The sequence below is a fragment of the Phytophthora infestans genome, genomic scaffold, assembly GCF_000142945.1.
Source record: "Phytophthora infestans T30-4 supercont1.37 genomic scaffold, whole genome shotgun sequence".
NCBI classification, from domain to species: Eukaryota; Oomycota; class Peronosporomycetes; order Peronosporales; family Peronosporaceae; genus Phytophthora; species Phytophthora infestans.
The window spans coordinates 501,353-525,067 of NW_003303722.1; the positions used below are offsets into that span (position 1 = coordinate 501,353).

The window sequence follows — 23,715 nt, forward strand, 5'->3', positions numbered from 1 at the left end:
GCCCACCGACTAAACGGTCCGGGCTCTTCTCTGTTTGCTTTATTTGGTCAGATAACAATGCTGCAAGAGGCTTTATTGCGGCGTCGCCGAACCCTCTTGCACGGTCGCACAGGCTAATATGGTCTTTTGTAGAAGACACTCCCTGCCGCCGGGGAGGGTGCCCACGGCCGCCGGGGGCTCTTTCCGCATCTCCAATGGGTCGAAAGAATAAAACCAACGCATGCAGAATTCCCGCGCCCCCACAGAGAATTTTGTGCCACACACTCAACCCTCGCAAAAGCTGGGGGCAACAAAAGTGTGGTACCAGAGGCAAAAGACCCCAAGAATGTTTCTAGGGGAGGGGATCGAACCCTCGATCTCGAGCGTGTGAAGCTCGCGTCCTACCCACTAGACGACACTGACACGTTCAACATACATACCCCCTCAGACAGGCCAGAAAACAACATTACAGCACCACCAATCACTAGCGCGACCACGCACTTAGACTACGCGTACACGCCTCCCTTGCCCGCCGCACGCACACATCAGACCACTCAAATTCATACTACGTCAATCACCACCGCCCTACGGTCCGAGAATGGACACCCGACTAAACGGCCCAGCGTCTCGCCTGTCGCTTACTCCGTCAGCTACACATGCTGCACAGAGCTTATATGGACGTCGCCGACCCTCTTGCACGTCGCACAGGCCATATCGGACTCTGCTAGATGACATCCATACCACGCGAAGGTGAGCCAGACCGCGGTGGCCTGTTCGGCATCCCAATGGTCGACGGATTAAAAACGACGCATGCAGAGTCCAGCTGACGCGACAGAGAGTATGGTGCGCCAACGTCAGCCTCGCAAAGCTAGCGGCAACAAAAGTGTGGTACGAGAGGCAAAAGAGCCCAAGAAGATATCAGAGGAGGGGATCGAACCCTCGATCTCGAGCGTGTGAAGCTCGCGTCCTAACCACTAGACGACACTGACACGGTTCAACATACATACACCATCAGACAGACAGAAAAACAACATTACAAGCACCACCACATCACTAGCGCGACCACGCACTTAGACTACGCGTACACGCCTCCCTTGCCCGCCGCGCACGCACACATCAGACCACTCAAATTCATACTACGTCAATCACCACCGCCCTACGGTCCGAGAATGGACACCCGACTGAACGGCCCAGCGTCTCGCCTGTCGCTTACTCCGTCAGCTACACACGCTGCACAGAGCTTATATGGACGTCGCCGACCCTCTTGCACGTCGCACAGGCCATATCGGACTCTGCTAGATGACATCCATACCGCGCGAAGGTGAGCCAGACCGCGGTGGCCTGTTCGGCATCCCAATGGTCGACGGATTAAAACGACGCATGCAGAGTCCAGCTGACAGCGAGCAGAGAGTATGGTGCGCCAACGTCAGCCTCGCAAAGCTAGCGGCAACAAAAGTTCGGTACGAGAGGCAAAAGAGCCAAGAAGATATCAGAGGGAGGGGATCGAACCCTCGATCTCGAGCGTGTGAAGCTCGCGTCCTAACCACTAGACGACACTGACACGTTCAACATACATACACCATCAGACAGACAGAAAAACAACATTACAGCACCACCAACCACTAGCGCGACCACGCACTTAGACTACGCGTACACGCCTCCCTTGCCCGCCGCACGCACACATCAGACCACTCAAATTCATACTATGTCAATCACCACCGCCCTACGGTCCGAGAATGGACACCCGACTGAACGGCCCAGCGTCTCGCCTGTCGCTTACTCCGTCAGCAACACACGCTGCACAGAGCTTATATGGACGTCACCGACCCTCTTGCACGTCGCACAGGCCATATCGGACTCTGCTAGATGACATCCATACCGCGCGAAGGTGAGCCAGACCGCGGTGGCCTGTTCGGCATCCCAATGGTCGACGGATTAAAACGACGCATGCAGAGTCCAGCTGACGCGACAGAGAGTATGGTGCGCCAACGTCAGCCTCGCAAAGCTAGCGGCAACATAAAGTGTCGTACGAAGAATCAAAGGATCCAAGAGGTTGATCAGAGGAGGGGATCGAACCCTCGATCTCGAGCGTGTGAAGCTCGCGTCCTAACCACTAGACGACACTGACACGTTCAACATACATACACCATCAGACAGACAGAACAACAACATTACAGTACCACCAATCACTAGCGCGGCCACGCACTTACACTACGCGTACACGCCTCCCTTGCCCGCCGCACGCACACATCAAACCACTCAAATTCATACTACGTCAATCACCACCGCCCTACGGTCCGAAAATGGACACCCGACTGAACGGCCCAGCGTCTCACCTGTCGCTTACTCCGTCAGCTACACATGCTGCACAGAGCTTATATGGACGTCGCCGACCCTCTTGCACGTCGCACAGGCCATATCGGACTCTGCTAGATGACATCCATACCGCGCGAAGGTGAGCCAGATCGCGGTGGCCTGTTCGGCATCCCAATGGTCGACGGATTAAAACGACGCATGCAGAGTCCAGCTGACTGACCCGACAGAGAGTATGGTGCGCCAACGTCAGCCTCGCAAAGCTAGCGGCAACAAAAGGGTGGTACGAGAGGCAAAAGAGCCAAGAAGATATCAGAGGAGGGGATCGAACCCTCGATCTCGAGCGTGTGAAGCTCGCGTCCTAACCACTAGACGACACTGACACGTTCAACATACATACACCATCAGACAGACAGAAAACAACAGTACAGTACCACCAATCACTAGCGCGACCACGCACTTAGACTACGCGTACACGCCTCCCTTGCCCGCCGCACGCACACATCAGACCACTCAAATTCATACTACGTCAATCACCACCGCCCTACGGTCCGAGAATGGACACCCGACTGAACGGCCCAGCGTCTCGCCTGTCGCTTACTCCGTCAGCTACACGCACAGAGCTTATATAGACGTCGCCTACCCTCTTGCACGTCGCACAGGCCACTATCGGACTCTGCTAGATGACATCCGTACCGCGCGAAGGTGAGCCAGACCGCGGTGGCCTGTTCGGCATCCCCATCGCCGACGGATTAAAACGACGCATGCAGAGTCCAGCTGACGCGACAGAGAGTATGGTGCGCCAACGTCAGCCTCGCAAAGCTAGCGGCAACTAAAGTGTGGTACGAGAGGCAAAAGAGCCAAGAAGATATCAGAGGAGGGGATCGAACCCTCGATCTCGAGCGTGTGAAGCTCGCGTCCTAACCACTAGAGGACACTGACACGTTCAACATAGATACTCCATCGGACAGACTGAAACAACCATTACAGCACCGCCGATCACTAACGGGACCACATGATTAGTGCACGCGTGGGAATGCCCCTTGGCCGCCGCACGCACACTAAAGAACACTCATATTCATACTACGTCGATCACCACCGCCCTACGCTCCGAGAATGGACACCCGACTGAACGGCCCAGCGTCTCGTCTGTTGCTTACTCCGTCAGCTACACACGCTGCACAGAGCTTATATGGACGTCGCCGACCCTCTTGCACGTCGCACAGGCCATATCGGACTCTGCTAGATGACATCCATACCGCGCGAAGGTGAGCCAGACCGCGGTGGCCTGTTCGGCATCCCAATGGTCGACGGATTAAAACGACGCATGCAGAGTCCAGCTGACGCGACAGAGAGTATGGTGCGCCAACGTCAGCCTCGCAAAGCTAGCGGCAACAAAAGTGTGGTACGAGAGGCAAAAGAGCCAAGAAGATATCAGAGGAGGGGATCGAACCCTCGATCTCGTGCGTGTGAAGCTCGCGTCCTAACCACTAGACGACACTGACACGTTCAATATACATACACCATCAGACAGACAGAAACCAACATTACAGTACCACCAATCACTAGCGCGACCACGCACTTAGACTACGCGTACACGCCTCCCTTGCCCGCCGCACGCACACATCAGACCACTCAAATTCATACTACGTCAATCACCACCGCCCTACGGTCCGAGAATGGACACCCGACTGAACGGCCCAGCGTCTCGCCTGTCGCTTACTCCGTCAGCTACACATGCTGCACAGAGCTTATATGGACGTCGCCGACCCTCTTGCACGTCGCACAGGCCATATCGGACTCTGCTAGATGACATCCATACCGCGCGAAGGTGAGCCAGACCGCGGTGGCCTGTTCGGCATCCCAATGGTCGACGGATTAAAACGACGCATGCAGAGTCCAGCTGACGCGACAGAGAGTATGGTGCGCCAACGTCAGCCTCGCAAAGCTAGCGGCAACAAAAGTGTGGTACGAGAGGCAGAAGAGCCAAGAAGATATCAGAGGAGGGGATCGAACCCTCGATCTCGAGCGTGTGAAGCTCGCGTCCTAACCACTAGACGACACTGACACGTTCAACTTACATACACCATCAGACAGACAGAAACCAACATTACAGTACCACCAATCACTAGCGCGACCACGCACTTAGACTACGCGTACACGCCTCCCTTGCCCGCCGCACGCACACATCAGACCACTCAAATTCATACTTCGTCAATCACCACCGCCCTACGGTCCGAGAATGGACACCCGACTGAACGGCCCAGCGTCTCGCCTGTCGCTTACTCCATCAGCTACACACGCTGCACAGAGCTTATATGGACGTCGCCGACCCTCTTGCACGTCGCACAGGCCATATCGGACTCTGCTAGATGACATCCATACCGCGCGAAGGTGAGCCAGACCGCGGTGGCCTGTTCGGCATCCCAATGGTCGACGGATTAAAACGACGCATGCAGAGTCCAGCTGACGCGACAAAGAGTATGATGCGCCAACGTCAGCCTCGCAAAGCTAGCGGCAACAAAAGTGTGGTACGAGAGGCAAAAGAGCCAAGATGATATCAGAGGAGGGGATCGAACCCTCGATCTCGAGCGTGTGAAGCTCGCGTCCTAACCACTAGACGACACTGACACGTTCAACGTACATACACCATCAGACAGACAGAAAACAACATTACAGCACCACCAATCACTAGCGCGACCACGCACTTAGACTACGCGTACAGGCCTCCCTTGCCCGCCGCACACACACATCAGACCACTCAGATTCATACTACGTCAATCACCACCGCCCTACGGTCCGAGAATGGACACCCAACTGAACGGCCCAGCGTCTCGCCTGTCGCTTACTCCGTCAGCTACACATGCTGCACAGAGCTTATATGGACGTCGCCGACCCTCTTGCACGTCGCACAGGCCATATCGGACTCTGCTAGATGACATCCATACCGCGCGAAGGTGAGCCAGACCGCGGTGGCCTGTTCGGCATCCCAATGGTCGACGGATTAAAACGACGCATGCAGAGTCCAGCTGACGCGACAGAGAGTATGGTGCGCCAACGTCAGCCTCGCAAAGCTAGCGGCAACAAAAGTGTGGTACGAGAGGCAAAAGAGCCAAGAAGATATCAGAGGAGGGGATCGAACCCTCGATCTCGAGCGTGTGAAGCTCGCGTCCTAACCACTAGACGACACTGACACGTTCAACATACATACACCATCAGACAGACAGAACAACAACAGTACAGTACCACCAATCACTAGCGCGACCACGCACTTAGACTACGCGTACACGCCTCCCTTGCCCGCCGCACGCACACATCAGACCACTCAAATTCCTACTACGTCAATCACCACCGCCCTACGGTCCGAGAATGGACACCCGACTGAACGGCCCAGCGTCTCGCCTGTCGCTTACTCCATCAGCTACACATGCTGCACAGAGCTTATATGGACGTCGCCGACCCTCTTGCACGTCGCACAGGCCATATCGGACTCTGCTAGATGACATCCATACCGCGCGAAGGTGAGCCAGACCGCGGTGGCCTGTTCGGCATCCCAATGGTCGACGGATTAAAACGACGCATGCAGAGTCCAGCTGACGCGACAGAGAGCATGGTGCGCCAACGTCAGCCTCGCAAAGCTAGCGGCAACAAAAGTGTGGTACGAGAGGCAAAAGAGCCAAGAAGATATCAGAGGAGGGGATCGAACCCTCGATCTCGAGCGTGTGAAGCTCGCGTCCTAACCACTAGACGACACTGACACGTTCAACATACATACACCATCAGACAGACAGAACAACAACATTACAGTACCACCAATCACTAGCGCGACCACGCACTTAGACTACGCGTACACGCCTCCCTTGCCCGCCGCACGCACACATCAGACCACTCAAATTCATACTACGTCAATCACCACCGCCCTACGGTCCGAGAATGGACACCCGACTGAACGGCCCAGCGTCTCGCCTGTCGCTTACTCCATCAGCTACACACGCTGCACAGAGCTTATATGGACGTCGCCGACCCTCTTGCACGTCGCACAGGCCATATCGGACTCTGCTAGATGACATCCATACCGCGCGAAGATGAGCCAGACCGCGGTGGCCTGTTCGGCATCCCAATGGTCGACGGATTAAAACGACGCATGCGGAGTCCAGCTGACGCGACAGAGAGCATGGTGCGCCAACGTCAGCCTCGCAAAGCTAGCGGCAACAAAAGTGTGGTACGAGAGGCAAAAGAGCCAAGAAGATATCAGAGGAGGGGATCGAACCCTCGATCTCGAGCGTGTGAAGCTCGCGTCCTAACCACTAGACGACACTGACATGTTCAACATACATACACCATCAGACAGACAGAAAACAACAGTACAGTACCACCAATCACTAGCGCGACCACGCACTTAGACTACGCGTACACGCCTCCCTTGCCCGCCGCACGCACACATCAGACCACTCAAATTCATACTACGTCAATCACCACCGCCCTACGGTCCGAGAATGGACACCCGACTGAACGGCCCAGCGTCTCGCCTGTCGCTTACTCCGTCAGCTACACATGCTGCACAGAGCTTATATGGACGTCGCCGACCCTCTTGCACGTCGCACAGGCCATATCGGACTCTGCTAGATGACATCCATACCGCGCGAAGGTGAGCCAGACCGCGGTGGCCTGTTCGGCATCCCAATGGTCGACGGATTAAAACGACGCATGCAGAGTCCAGCTGACGCGACAGAGAGTATGGTGCGCCAACGTCAGCCTCGCAAAGCTAGCGGCAACAAAAGTGTGGTACGAGAGGCAAAAGAGCCAAGAAGATATCAGAGGAGGGGATCGAACCCTCGATCTCGAGCGTGTGAAGCTCGCGTCCTAACCACTAGACGACACTGACACGTTCAACATACATACACCATCAGACAGACAGAAAAACAACATTACAGCACCACCAATCACTAGCGCGACCACGCACTTAGACTACGCGTACACGCCTCCCTTGCCCGCCGCACGCACACATCAGACCACTCAAATTCATACTACGTCAATCACCACCGCCCTACGGTCCGAGAATGGACACCCGACTGAACGGCCCAGCGTCTCGCCTGTCGCTTACTCCGTCAGCTACACACGCTGCACAGAGCTTATATGGACGTCGCCGACCCTCTTGCACGTCGCACAGGCCATATCGGACTCTGCTAGATGACATCCATACCGCGCGAAGGTGAGCCAGACCGCGGTGGCCTGTTCGGCATCCCAATGGTCGACGGATTAAAACGACGCATGCAGAGTCCAGCTGACGCGACAGAGAGTATGGTGCGCCAACGTCAGCCTCGCAAAGCTAGCGGCAACAAAAGTGTGGTACGAGAGGCAAAAGAGCCAAGAAGATATCAGAGGAGGGGATCGAACCCTCGATCTCGAGCGTGTGAAGCTCGCGTCCTAACCACTAGACGACACTGACACGTTCAACATACATACACCATCAGACAGACAGAACAACAACATTACAGCACCACCAATCACTAGCGCGACCACGCACTTAGACTACGCGTACACGTCTTCCTTGCCCGCCGCACGCACACATCAGACCACTCAAATTCATACTACGTCAATCACCACCGCCCTACGGTCCGAGAATGGACACCCGACTGAACGGCCCAGCGTCTCGCCTGTCGCTTACTCCGTCAGCTACACATGCTGCACAGAGCTTATATGGACGTCGCCGACCCTCTTGCACGTCGCACAGGCCATATCGGACTCTGCTAGATGACATCCATACCGCGCGAAGGTGAGCCAGACCGCGGTGGCCTGTTCGGCATCCCAATGGTCGACGGATTAAAACGACGCATGCAGAGTCCAGCTGACGCGACAGAGAGTATGGTGCGCCAACGTCAGCCTCGCAAAGCTAGCGGCAACAAAAGTGTGGTACGAGAGGCAGAAGAGCCAAGAAGATATCAGAGGAGGGGATCGAACCCTCGATCTCGAGCGTGTGAAGCTCGCGTCCTAACCACTAGACGACACTGACACGTTCAACGTACATACACCATCAGACAGACAGAAAACAACATTACAGCACCACCAATCACTAGCGCGACCACGCACTTAGACTACGCGTACACGCCTCCCTTGCCCGCCGCACGCACACATCAGACCACTCAGATTCATACTACGTCAATCACCACCGCCCTACGGTCCGAGAATGGACACCCGACTGAACGGCCCAGCGTCTCGCCTGTCGCTTACTCCGTCAGCTACACATGCTGCACAGAGCTTATATGGACGTCGCCGACCCTCTTGCACGTCGCACAGGCCATATCGGACTCTGCTAGATGACATCCATACCGCGCGAAGGTGAGCCAGACCGCGGTGGCCTGTTCGGCATCCCAATGGTCGACGGATTAAAACGACGCATGCAGAGTCCAGCTGACGCGACAGAGAGTATGGTGCGCCAACGTCAGCCTCGCAAAGCTAGCGGCAACAAAAGTGTGGTACGAGAGGCAGAAGAGCCAAGAAGATATCAGAGGAGGGGATCGAACCCTCGATCTCGAGCGTGTGAAGCTCGCGTCCTAACCACTAGACGACACTGACACGTTCAACATACATACACCATCAGACAGACAGAAAACAACATTACAGCACCACCAATCACTAGCGCGACCACGCACTTAGACTACGCGTACACGCCTCCCTTGCCCGCCGCACGCACACATCAGACCACTCAAATTCATACTACGTCAATCACCACCGCCCTACGGTCCGAGAATGGACACCCGACTGAACGGCCCAGCGTCTCGCCTGTCGCTTACTCCGTCAGCTACACATGCTGCACAGAGCTTATATGGACGTCGCCGACCCTCTTGCACGTCGCACAGGCCATATCGGACTCTGCTAGATGACATCCATACCGCGCGAAGGTGAGCCAGACCGCGGTGGCCTGTTCGGCATCCCAATGGTCGACGGATTAAAACGACGCATGCAGAGTCCAGCTGACGCGACAGAGAGTATGGTGCGCCAACGTCAGCCTCGCAAAGCTAGCGGCAACAAAAGTGTGGTACGAGAGGCAGAAGAGCCAAGAAGATATCAGAGGAGGGGATCGAACCCTCGATCTCGAGCGTGTGAAGCTCGCGTCCTAACCACTAGACGACACTGACACGTTCAACGTACATACACCATCAGACAGACAGAAAACAACATTACAGCACCACCAATCACTAGCGCGACCACGCACTTAGACTACGCGTACACGCCTCCCTTGCCCGCCGCACGCACACATCAGACCACTCAAATTCATACTACGTCAATCACCACCGCCCTACGGTCCGAGAATGGACACCCGACTGAACGGCCCAGCGTCTCGCCTGTCGCTTACTCCGTCAGCTACACATGCTGCACAGAGCTTATATGGACGTCGCCGACCCTCTTGCACGTCGCACAGGCCATATCGGACTCTGCTAGATGACATCCATACCGCGCGAAGGTGAGCCAGACCGCGGTGGCCTGTTCGGCATCCCAATGGTCGACGGATTAAAACGACGCATGCAGAGTCCAGCTGACGCGACAGAGAGCATGGTGCGCCAACGTCAGCCTCGCAAAGCTAGCGGCAACAAAAGTGTGGTACGAGAGGCAAAAGAGCCAAGAAGATATCAGAGGAGGGGATCGAACCCTCGATCTCGAGCGTGTGAAGCTCGCGTCCTAACCACTAGACGACACTGACACGTTCAACATACATACACCATCAGACAGACAGAAAAACAACATTACAGCACCACCAATCACTAGCGCGACCACGCACTTAGACTACGCGTACACGCCTCCCTTGCCCGCCGCACGCACACATCAGACCACTCAAATTCATACTACGTCAATCACCACCGCCCTACGGTCCGAGAATGGACACCCGACTGAACGGCCCAGCGTCTCGCCTGTCGCTTACTCCGTCAGCTACACATGCTGCACAGAGCTTATATGGACGTCGCCGACCCTCTTGCACGTCGCACAGGCCATATCGGACTCTGCTAGATGACATCCATACCGCGCGAAGGTGAGCCAGACCGCGGTGGCCTGTTCGGCATCCCAATGGTCGACGGATTGAAACGACGCATGCAGAATCCAGCTGACGCGACAGAGAGTATGGTGCGCCAACGTCAGCCTCGCAAAGCTAGCGGCAACAAAAGTGTGGTACGAGAGGCAAAAGAGCCAAGAAGATATCAGAGGAGGGGATCGAACCCTCGATCTCGAGCGTGTGAAGCTCGCGTCCTAACCACTAGACGACACTGACACGTTCAACATACATACACCATCAGACAGACAGAAAAACAACATTACAGCACCACCAATCACTAGCGCGACCACGCACTTAGACTACGCGTACACGCCTCCCTTGCCCGCCGCACGCACACATCAGACCACTCAAATTCATACTACGTCAATCACCACCGCCCTACGGTCCGAGAATGGACACCCGACTGAACGGCCCAGCGTCTCGCCTGTCGCTTACTCCGTCAGCTACACATGCTGCACAGAGCTTATATGGACGTCGCCGACCCTCTTGCACGTCGCACAGGCCATATCGGACTCTGCTAGATGACATCCATACCGCGCGAAGGTGAGCCAGACCGCGGTGGCCTGTTCGGCATCCCAATGGTCGACGGATTAAAACGACGCATGCAGAGTCCAGCTGACGCGACAGAGAGTACGGTGCGCCAACGTCAGCCTCGCAAAGCTAGCGGCAACAAAAGTGTGGTACGAGAGGCAGAAGAGCCAAGAAGATATCAGAGGAGGGGATCGAACCCTCGATCTCGAGCGTGTGAAGCTCGCGTCCTAACCACTAGACGACACTGACACGTTCAACATACATACACCATCAGACAGACAGAAAACAACATTACAGCACCACCAATCACTAGCGCGACCACGCACTTAGACTACGCGTACACGCCTCCCTTGCCCGCCGCACGCACACATCAGACCACTCAAATTCATACTACGTCAATCACCACCGCCCTACGGTCCGAGAATGGACACCCGACTGAACGGCCCAGCGTCTCACCTGTCGCTTACTCCGTCAGCTACACATGCTGCACAGAGCTTATATGGACGTCGCCGACCCTCTTGCACGTCGCACAGGCCATATCGGACTCTGCTAGATGACATCCATACCGCGCGAAGGTGAGCCGGACCGCGGTGGCCTGTTCGGCATCCCAATGGTCGACGGATTAAAACGACGCATGCAGAGTCCAGCTGACGCGACAGAGAGTATGGTGCGCCAACGTCAGCCTCGCAAAGCTAGCGGCAACAAAAGTGTGGTACGAGAGGCAAAAGAGCCAAGAAGATATCAGAGGAGGGGATCGAACTCTCGATCTCGAGCGTGTGAAGCTCGCGTCCTAACCACTAGACGACACTGACACGTTCAACATACATACACCATCAGACAGACAGAACAACAACATTACAGCACCACCAATCACTAGCGCGACCACGCACTTAGACTACGCGTACACGCCTCCCTTGCCCGCCGCACGCACACATCAGACCACTCAAATTCATACTACGTCAATCACCACCGCCCTACGGTCCGAGAATGGACACCCGACTGAACGGCCCAGCGTCTCGCCTGTCGCTTACTCCATCAGCTACACACGCTGCACAGAGCTTATATGGACGTCGCCGACCCTCTTGCACGTCGCACAGGCCATATCGGACTCTGCTAGATGACATCCATACCGCGCGAAGGTGAGCCAGACCGCGGTGGCCTGTTCGGCATCCCAATGGTCGACGGATTAAAACGACGCATGCAGAGTCCAGCTGACGCGACAGAGAGTATGGTGCGCCAACGTCAGCCTCGCAAAGCTAGCGGCAACAAAAGTGTGGTACGAGAGGCAAAAGAGCCAAGAAGATATCAGAGGAGGGGATCGAACCCTCGATCTCGAGCGTGTGAAGCTCGCGTCCTAACCACTAGACGACACTGACACGTTCAACATACATACACCATCAGACAGACAGAAAAACAACATTACAGTACCACCAATCACTAGCGCGACCACGCACTTAGACTACGCGTACACGCCTCCCTTGCCCGCCGCACGCACACATCAGACCACTCAAATTCATACTACGTCAATCACCACCGCCCTACGGTCCGAGAATGGACACCCGACTGAACGGCCCAGCGTCTCGCCTGTCGCTTACTCCATCAGCTACACATGCTGCACAGAGCTTATATGGACGTCGCCGACCCTCTTGCACGTCGCACAGGCCATATCGGACTCTGCTAGATGACATCCATACCGCGCGAAGGTGAGCCAGACCGCGGTGGCCTGTTCGGCATCCCAATGGTCGACGGATTAAAACGACGCATGCAGAGTCCAGCTGACGCGACAGAGAGTATGGTGCGCCAACGTCAGCCTCGCAAAGCTAGCGGCAACAAAAGTGTGGTACGAGAGGCAAAAGAGCCAAGAAGATATCAGAGGAGGGGATCGAACCCTCGATCTCGAGCGTGTGAAGCTCGCGTCCTAACCACTAGACGACACTGACACGTTCAACATACATACACCATCAGACAGACAGAACAACAACATTACAGTACCACCAATCACTAGCGCGACCACGCACTTAGACTACGCGTACACGCCTCCCTTGCCCGCCGCACGCACACATCAGACCACTCAAATTCATACTACGTCAATCACCACCGCCCTACGGTCCGAGAATGGACACCCGACTGAACGGCCCAGCGTATCGCCTGTCGCTTACTCCGTCAGCTACACATGCTGCACAGAGCTTATATGGACGTCGCCGACCCTCTTGCACGTCGCACAGGCCATATCGGACTCTGCTAGATGACATCCATACCGCGCGAAGGTGAGCCAGACCGCGGTGGCCTGTTCGGCATCCCAATGGTCGACGGATTAAAACGACGCATGCAGAGTCCAGCTGACGCGACAGAGAGTATGGTGCGCCAACGTCAGCCTCGCAAAGCTAGCGGCAACAAAAGGGTGGTACGAGAGGCAAAAGAGCCAAGAAGATATCAAAGGAGGGGATCGAACCCTCGATCTCGAGCGTGTGAAGCTCGCGTCCTAACCACTAGACGACACTGACACGTTCAACATACATACACCATCAGACAGACAGAACAACAACATTACAGCACCACCAATCACTAGCGCGACCACGCACTTAGACTACGCGTACACGCCTCCCTTGCCCGCCGCACGCACACATCAGACCACTCAAATTCATACTACGTCAATCACCACCGCCCTACGGTCCGAGAATGGACACCCGACTGAACGGCCCAGCGTCTCGCCTGTCGCTTACTCCGTCAGCTACACATGCTGCACAGAGCTTATATGGACGTCGCCGACCCTCTTGCACGTCGCACAGGCCATATCGGACTCTGCTAGATGACATCCATACCGCGCGAAGGTGAGCCAGACCGCGGTGGCCTGTTCGGCATCCCAATGGTCGACGGATTAAAACGACGCATGCAGAGTCCAGCTGACGCGACAGAGAGTATGGTGCGCCAACGTCAGCCTCGCAAAGCTAGCGGCAACAAAAGTGTGGTACGAGAGGCAAAAGAGCCAAGAAGATATCAGAGGAGGGGATCGAACCCTCGATCTCGAGCGTGTGAAGCTCGCGTCCTAACCACTAGACGACACTGACACGTTCAACATACATACACCATCAGACAGACAGAAACCAACATTACAGTACCACCAATCACTAGCGCGATCACGCACTTAGACTACGCGTACACGCCTCCCTTGCCCGCCGCACGCACACATCAGACCACTCAAATTCATACTACGTCAATCACCACCGCCCTACGGTCCGAAAATGGACACCCGACTGAACGGCCCAGCGTCTCGCCTGTCGCTTACTCCGTCAGCTACACATGCTGCACAGAGCTTATATGGACGTCGCCGACCCTCTTGCACGTCGCACAGGCCATATCGGACTCTGCTAGATGACATCCATACCGCGCGAAGGTGAGCCAGACCGCGGTGGCCTGTTCGGCATCCCAATGGTCGACGGATTAAAACGACGCATGCAGAGTCCAGCTGACGCGACAGAGAGTATGGTGCGCCAACGTCAGCCTCGCAATGCTGGCAAGCACATAAGCCTTGCGTTATATCTCTACCTAGTTCTTCTTCTACAGGTCTATAGCGGCGACGAGGCACTTCTGCCATACTCTGTAGGTGATTAGGCGTGTCTTGTCCGGAGATCGTGGGATTCTTAAAGAATCTCTATGAATCACTGAAAATGAAATGAAAGCGTGACTTTTGATTGTATGTCAGCTACTTGGTGTTGTACCTTCTGTGTAGTGCTTTTAGTTGGTTGACCTGCGCGGGATCCCACCGGAAAGAGCCATCTCGTTGCTGGCATTGAGATGTTCAGTACTTGTGCCGTCAAAGGTGTGTGGCGTTGCTTGGGCTCTTGTCGAATTGCGATTTGCTTAGACTACGTAGCTGCTTTCTGTTGTGGTCATCTACAGCTACACTAGTTTAATTAGCGGCAAGCTCTCTTTTGCTCCAACTTGTGCGCCAGAACAAGACTACAGGTCTAGAGCGCTGGATAATTTTTCTTTTACCAAAATACGCGACGCGGGACTCGAACCCGCAACCCCCAGATTCGAAGTCTGATACGCTATCCATTGCGCCAGCCGCGCTCACATAATTCATATTAATTTAAAAAAATTATATCGGCTCAGCCGCATCAAAAAGAGAGTCTTTTGCTGTCCCATTCCCATCCACAGTATAAACATATGCGGGGGTATCTCAGCTCATATGTATGGGAGACAACGGTGCCACGGTGAGCGATAAGCAGGCTCAGCCTCTGCTGAGAGCTTTCAGGCTCTTAGCCGCCGGCATTGTCCCAGCGGCCGAAATATCCCAGATGGCCCGCACTCTCTCTTAACCTCTTCGGCAAATTCTCAACCGGACAAGTCGCATCGCATCGTACTTCTTTGTACCACGCGATCGCATCGGGTGAGACTGGATTATGCGACCGAATTTAATCGCCTAGTCACAGAGGTCTCTGATTGGCCATTTAGCAGGAGCCGAGTTACGGGGTCAAATAGGCAATTTGAAACACCTCAAAGCGCACCTCGCCGACCCGTAAGGACACTGCTGGTAGATACTATGGCGCCCTTAAATGATCTAACTGCATATGTGTGTCCGTAAGCATACAATATCGTCCTCCGGAGATGCACCGGTCCGAAATCAGCCCTAGGAAGCCCCCTCTAACAGCCAACTGCAGCCTAGACTACCTTCTCGTCGGTCTATTTTCCTACTGATGTAGAGATATAATTCGGAGCAATCGCCACCGATTATGCTCGGCTCAGTTAATGTGAGTCCTTCAAATCAATCTGCCGCTGCAAACTTGCAAAGTTCGCGTGCATTCAGCAAATAGTCTCTGGTGTAGATTCTGATGACTCGGACACCGACCTACAAAAGTGTGGTACGAGAGGCAAAAGAGCCAAGAAGATATCAGAGGAGGGGATCGAACCCTCGATCTCGAGCGTGTGAAGCTCGCGTCCTAACCACTAGACGACACTGACACGTCCAACATACACCATCAGACAGACAGAAAACAACATTACAGTACCACCAATCACTAGCGCGACCACGCACTTACACTACGCGTACACGCCTCCCTTGCCCGCCGCACGCACACATCAGACCACTCAAATTCATACTACGTCAATCACCACCGCCCTACGGTCCGAAAATGGACACCCGACTGAACGGCCCAGCGTCTCACCTGTCGCTTACTCCGTCAGCTACACATGCTGCACAGAGCTTATATGGACGTCGCCGACCCTCTTGCACGTCGCACAGGCCATATCGGACTCTGCTAGATGACATCCATACCGCGCGAAGGTGAGCCAGACCGCGGTGGCCTGTTCGGCATCCCAATGGTCGACGGATTAAAACGACGCATGCAGAGTCCAGCTGACGCGACAGAGAGTATGGTGCGCCAACGTCAGCCTCGCAATGCTGGCAAGCACATAAGCCTTGCGTTATATCTCTACCTAGTTCTTCTTCTACAGGTCTATAGCGGCGACGAGGCACTTCTGCCATACTCTGTAGGTGATTAGGCGTGTCTTGTCCGGAGATCGTGGGATTCTTAAAGGATCTCAATGTATCACTGAAAATGAAATGAAGCGTGACTTTTGATTGTATGTCAGCTACTTGGTGTTGTACCTTCTGTGTAGTGCTTTTAGTTGGTTGACCTGCGCGGGATCCCACCGGAAAGAGCCATCTCGTTGCTGGCATTGAGATGTTCAGTACTTGTGCCGTCAAAGGTGTGTGGCGTTGCTTGGGCTCTTGTCGAATTGCGATTTGCTTAGACTACGTAGCTGCTTTCTGTTGTGGTCATCTACAGCTACACTAGTTTAATTAGCGGCAAGCTCTCTTTTGCTCCAACTTGTGCGCCACAACAAGACTACAGGTCTCTAGAGCGCTGGATAATTTTTCTTTTACCAAAATACGCGACGCGGGACTCGAACCCGCAACCCCCAGATTCGAAGTCTGATACGCTATCCATTGCGCCAGCCGCGCTCACATAATTCATATTGATTTAAAAAAATTATATCGGCTCAGCCGCATCAAAAAGAGAGTCTTTTGCTGTCCCATTCCCATCCACAGTATAAACATATGCGGGGGTATCTCAGCTCATATGTATGGGAGACAACGGTGCCACGGTGAGCGATAAGCAGGCTCAGCCTCTGCTGAGAGCTTTCAGGCTCTTAGCCGCCGGCATTGTCCCAGCGGCCGAAATATCCCAGATGGCCCGCACTCTCTCTTAACCTCTTCGGCAAATTCTCAACCGGACAAGTCGCATCGCATCGTACTTCTTTGTACCACGCGATCGCATCGGGTGAGACTGGATTATGCGACCGAATTTAATCGCCTAGTCACAGAGGTCTCTGATTGGCCATTTAGCAGGAGCCGAGTTACGGGGTCAAATAGGCAATTTGAAACACCTCAAAGCGCACCTCGCCGACCCGTAAGGACACTGCTGGTAGATACTATGGCGCCCTTAAACTATTCTAACTGCATATGTGTGTCCGTAAGCATACAATATCGTCCTCCAGAGATGCACCGGTCCGAAATCAGCCCTAGGAAGCCCCCTCTAACAACCAACTGCAGCCTAGACTACCTTCTCGTCGGTCTATTTTCCTACTGATGTCGAGATATAATTCGGAACAATTGCCACCGATTATGCTCGGCTCAGTTAATGTGAGTCCTTCAAATCAATCTGCCGCTGCAAACTTGCAAGGTTCGCGTGCATTCAGCAAATAGTCTCTGGTGTAGATTCTGATGACTCGGACACCGAGCTACAAAAGTGTGGTACGAGAGGCAAAAGAGCCAAGAAGATATCAAAGGAGGGGATCGAACCCTCGATCTCGAGCGTGTGAAGCTCCCGTCCTAACCACTAGACGACACTGACACGTTCAACATACATACACCATCAGACAGACAGAAACCAACAGTACAGTACCACCAATCACTAGCGCGACCACGCACTTAGACTACGCGTACACGCCTCCCTTGCCCGCCGCACACACACATCAGATCACTCAGATTCATACTACGTCAATCACCACCGCCCTACGGTCCGAGAATGGACACCCGACTGAACGGCCCAGCGTCTCGCCTGTCGCTTACTCCGTCAGCTACACATGCTGCACAGAGCTTATATGGACGTCGCCGACCCTCTTGCACGTCGCACAGGCCATATCGGACTCTGCTAGATGACATCCATACCGCGCGAAGGTGAGCCAGACCGCGGTGGCCTGTTCGGCATCCCAATGGTCGACGGATTAAAACGACGCATGCAGAGTCCAGCTGACGCGACAGAGAGTATGGTGCGCCAACGTCAGCCTCGCAATGCTGGCAAGCACATAAGCCTTGCGTTATATCTCTACCTAGTTCTTCTTCTACAGGTCTATAGCGGCGACGAGGCACTTCTGCCATACTCTGTAGGTGATTAGGCGTGTCTTGTCCGGAGATCGTGGGATTCTTAAAGGATCTCAATGTATCACTGAAAATGAAATGAAGCGTGACTTTTGATTGTATGTCAGCTACTTGGTGTTGTACCTTCTGTGTAGTGCTTTTAGTTGGTTGACCTGCGCGGGATCCCACCGGAAAGAGCCATCTCGTTGCTGGCATTGAGATGTTCAGTACTTGTGCCGTCAAAGGTGTGTGGCGTTGCTTGGGCTCTTGTCGAATTGCGATTTGCTTAGACTACGTAGCTGCTTTCTGTTGTGGTCATCTACAGCTACACTAGTTTAATTAGCGGCAAGCTCTCTTTTGCTCCACCTTGTGCGCCAGAACAAGACTACACGTCTCTAGAGCGCTGGATAATTTTTCTTTTACCAAAATACGCGACGCGGGACTCGAACCCGCAACCCCCAGATTCGAAGTCTGATACGCTATCCATTGCGCCAGCCGCGCTCACATAATTCATATTAATTTAAAAAAATTATATCGGCTCAGCCGCATCAAAAAGAGAGTCTTTTGCTGTCCCATTCCCATCCACAGTATAAACATATGCGGGGGTATCTCAGCTCATATGTATGGGAGACAACGGTGCCACGGTGAGCGATAAGCAGGCTCAGCCTCTGCTGAGAGCTTTCAGGCTCTTAGCCGCCGGCATTGTCCCAGCGGCCGAAATATCCCAGATGGCCCGCACTCTCTCTTGACCTCTTCGGCAAATTCTCAACCGGACAAGTCGCATCGCATCGTACTTCTTTGTACCACGCGATCGCATCGGGTGAGACTGGATTATGCGACCGAATTTAATCGCCTAGTCACAGAGGTCTCTGATTGGCCATTTAGCAGGAGCCGAGTTACGGGGTCAAATAGGCAATTTGAAACACCTCAAAGCGCACCTCGCCGACCCGTAAGGACACTGCTGGTAGATACTATGGCGCCCTTAAACTGATCTAACTGCATATGTGTGTCCGTAAGCATACAATATCGTCCTCCGGAGATGCACCGGTCCGAAATCAGCCCTAGGAAGCCCCCTCTAACAACCAACTGCAGCCTAGACTACCTTCTCGTCGGTCTATTTTCCTACTGATGTAGAGATATAATTCGGAACAACCGCCACCGATTATGCTCGGCTCAGTTAATGTGAGTCCTTCAAATCAATCTGCCGCTGCAAACTTGCAAGGTTCGCGTGCATTCAGCAAATAGCCTCTGGTGTAGATTCTGATGACTCGGACACCGAGCTACAAGCTACTTATCAACAAACCGACATTCGTACACTAATGCCTACCGACAACGCTGCAGATGCCATCAGAAAGGTGTGTAACCGTCGAGGACTGAAGGTGAAAGAGCAACTCAAAAAGGACGAACGAATTGCTATCCTCCGACGCTACGATGTGGAGCAGGCTGTGTTTGGACGACTACTCCACGGCTGGGTAAATTCTTTGAGCGACACTACGACCAGTGTATCGCAGGCAAAACACTGCATCTATCGTTTGCTAAATATTTTTTTTAATGACGAGTTTGCTGACCGGTTCAGTCACTTAGGTAATAACTCGACATTGCCATATTTGAATGGGTTAATCAACTTATTGCTATTGTTTATAAATTATGTAAAGGCAACAAATCACTACGGGCTGCATTTGATGTCAGAGAGTTAATCAACAAGATCTGCTTCTGGCAAGAAGTCCATGATCTACGTACAAATATGCGAAAAGGGTCATGTGCAAAACAATATTATATTCACGAACGACTTTTTTGCTGGGGTTAGCCTGTACTCAGCAAAGAAGCTGTTTGATATGTGGAAATAAGTAAACAAAAATTACATCATATCTGAAAAAAAAAACTTACTAACTCCGGCCAGCACGAGAATGATTTTCGGAGCTTCGCTAACGGTTGATGTGGGTATGTCGTTTAGCTTCGACGTGGCTCAGAGTACGTAATATTTTTGTACATAACCTATAAGAATTCAGATGTACCGGAATTTACGGTATTCTTGCAACCGATCGATGTTTTGCAACCAGTGGTCCGTAAAAGTCTGCAGCATCAACAAAAATAACCAGTTTGAAATTAAAACAGTGTCCCAGTTAAAGCGCGCTTTTCTTACAATGTTGTGAACAACGCGATGGTTTCAAATCGACAGGAGTATATTGTGCGAGATTTTACGCCTTCCGTCGTTTTTACGGTTTTGACTTATAAGGTATTTTTTACACCGGTTGCAGAAAAGCCATAAATTCCGGTAAGGACTGGGCTGAATAACTTTGTAAAAGGTGGGCTTTTTGTCTAAAGATGAATTTGTTTTAATCGATGCTTAATTGGCCCCGTCTACAACAAAATCAATAGCTGATTCGAGGCCAACAAGCGGAAAAGCATCGAGTCAGTGAACCCATTGGCTGAGTCGTTTGCTAAGAATGTTCAAGACCGCCAAGATGAAAAAGTACACTTGCTCCAGCGAACAACAATCTCTTAGAGAAATCGAGTATTTTGTCAATGCTCGATGATGCCCGCTGTCAGCTCGTTACTCTAGATCGTTAGATTGGTGAAACTGTTGGACCTTCAGTCGTAAGACTGCAATAAGATCAAGAGATGCATCTACAATAATGGCTGAGTTTGTTGGTCAAACTTAGGTATTTTTCTGACTAACAGAATAGATCATTACATTTTTCGTACTGGACGGTCGATCAATCGATTTAAAGCATATATTTATTCTACTTATCCCTACGTGGAGGATTAGGTCTCAGTTTTAAATAAAAAGTAATCTATCTGTTATTGTACTCGTCATTGAACGTTGGACCAGATTATTTTAACATGCCATTTGAATTGGCGAAACTCCTCAAGTTGGCACCAAAAGAGAACAAGGAGCCTACGTAAATGCTCCTTAGCATTTCATGCATCTAGTGAGCTATTTGCGTCCTTACTAGCATGTCCGAGCCAAGCACCTCGCAGCAAGAGCTGACGCCAGGCCACAAGGATTACGTAGTACGGTGCTTTGACTTCATGTCCAAAGCCAAAGAAGATGGCCTCTTCAGAGGGCAGCGAACTCGGGATCTGGTAGCTGCGTGTCTACAGATAGCACACAACACTGTTACGACTGTGACGAGCACCTACAGAGCCGACAATAAGACCAAGTTTGAGGTGCACATCAGCAATTTAGCGGTGCATGCTCCTTGTCAGCTATTTAGCGTTAACCTCTATTATTTATATGTGAACTCAACGCGGAAGGAAGCGTGATTACGACCCAGAAAAAGATGCCTGTTTAAATAAATATTTGCTTTTTCTTGCACTCAAATCGTTACAATCGTAATCGGATTTGCTGCTGTTCAGTTGCGTACTTTCTTGTACTTTTTTAGCGCAAATCCATGTGGTTTTGGAAATTGCCCAATCAAATGACCGCCTCAAAGGCAACCGTAAACCTGGGGCATCTGGAAAGAGTTTTAAATAGTCTAGTAGCACAAAAACGACTGCGAACCAGCTAATTCTGACCACATTTATGAAATCTACGCCCAATTTCACCCCTTATACCTAACTGTTGCTATAGGATTTGGGCTGTTGAATCCTCATAACAGATGGCTACATTCTGGTCCAAGGACTTGTGACGAGTACAATAATGTTATTACTTCAGGGTGCTTCGTAGCATTATACACTAGGCAATTGAGGTTTTATTCGAAATGTGCTTAGCTATAATATTTCGCGTAACATCGTCAAGGAGTATAATGACGTCTCCACCTTCCATCTCGTACTGCGTGCTCTTGAACCGTTTGTGTGCAAAACTATCCACGTTGTTGTTTGATTTGTGCAGCGGTGCTTGATGGGTTAACAATCAAGTTTGAGTGAAACAGAAATTATGCAGCCGCATACAAGCATGAATTCTGCGAGGTGTATTACGCAGACTGACACACAGTGGGTGCTTCAGAGTTCTCCACTTAGCTACCAAAAGTTCAAATGCCACTTTCGATACGTATTCGGTACTGACTTGCGTGAAAGTTGTAAATGTCGCGTTCCGGGTGTCCTGTAAATTGTGTTTGATTAAAAGAGGTCAAAACCATCCTACTTTGGTTAAATGCGTTGTCTGCACCATCGAAGTAGGGGCCGCGAATACGAGAAAGCACTTTTTAAAGGCACCACTGTTAGAACGCAGCAGAATAATTTGTCCCACCTGGTGACCGACAGGCCATGGCCACAGATAATCAGCGCAGACTTGAACATTTAGACCAAAGCGCTTATAATGCTCAGAGCAACAAAGCAATCACTCGTCTGCATTAACAACGTCTAGGCACTCTCATGGGAAATCCATCCACCTATTGCCCCTATACAACCCGAATTGCATGGCAGGTACTGATCGAGCAAAACCAGCAGAAGCCAACTCCATGTCATCATCCGACATCGGAAATTGAAGATTTAGTTTTCTACAGCAATTTACTGCTCGTAAAACCAAGTGTATTGTACAGTGAAAGTCAGCACTGCTAGCTCCAGTAATTACTCGAATGTGGTGGCAGCTCCCCCCTACCCAATCATGATATACATGTTTGCAGCATGCCTGCAGGCGGTACAGGAGGCCCCCAAGAGCTCTGCGCTTCGATCGAAGATGATTTACAGCTAGATCCGTACCAATAAGCAGTAGAAGTCGCTAAAACTCAGCCGTGCTCATCCTGTAGAATTGCTTGAGCTCGCATTCCAGGAGAAGACGCTCTGCGTGAAGGTTCCAATTGAGTCGATTTCTGATATCTTTCATATTTCTGCTACTTTTCGTGGTATTCTCTAGCATAACGCTGATAACGGTTGCATCAAGGTGCAGAACTCCGATTCCTCTATATGACGGAGTTGAAGTTGCTTGTCGGTTGAAAGTGGTGGCTGAGGGGACATGCTGCAGCGACGCTAAAAGCTGCACTATTGTATTGGCCAGACTACTTGAATCAGTTTAGTGCTCCCAACATATCTAGTAAGCAAAAGCGCATGCCAAAGGCGCACACCGAAATAGTTTATACCATTAGTACTAAATTGACTGCTCAAGCTGGTGGAAAATGAATGAGGCTTCGTTACGAAGTCATATTGCATCACTAAGCGGGCCATGCACTAAACGAACCCCTGCCCTTTTCATCAAAAAATAAATTCTCTGTTATATACATTTGACGTCAGTGGTTACCTGGAAATAATAGAACTGCATTTGAAATCGATTGTTCTTCGTACAAATTTGTCGGTTACGCTATTCTGTTTATGTTTGTGCTTAGCACCACCAAAAAAAGTTTTCCAAACACATTTAAAACATGCACTAAACTAGCGATTTACGTTAGATCGAGTACAATAGGAGACTTAACCCTTTCGCGATAAATGGAAAAAATCCTCCGTTTTCCACATTTTCAAATAAGCCCGGCGATGGATTTATGTAAAAGGAGAGACACAACGGCTCCGTTTACAGCTAAGTACAGTTACGACAGGGTAA

The 23,715-nt window shown here is 52.2% G+C and overlaps 1 non-coding gene across 1 annotated transcript; it reads right to left on the reverse strand.

Annotated features, from left to right (window-relative positions):
- Window positions 1-329: 329 nt before the first annotated feature.
- PITG_28511 lies at window positions 330-401 on the reverse strand. Its single transcript has one exon. It is a non-coding gene; the product is annotated as a tRNA-Val (tRNA).
- Between the last annotated feature and the right edge of the window lie 23,314 nt (window positions 402-23,715).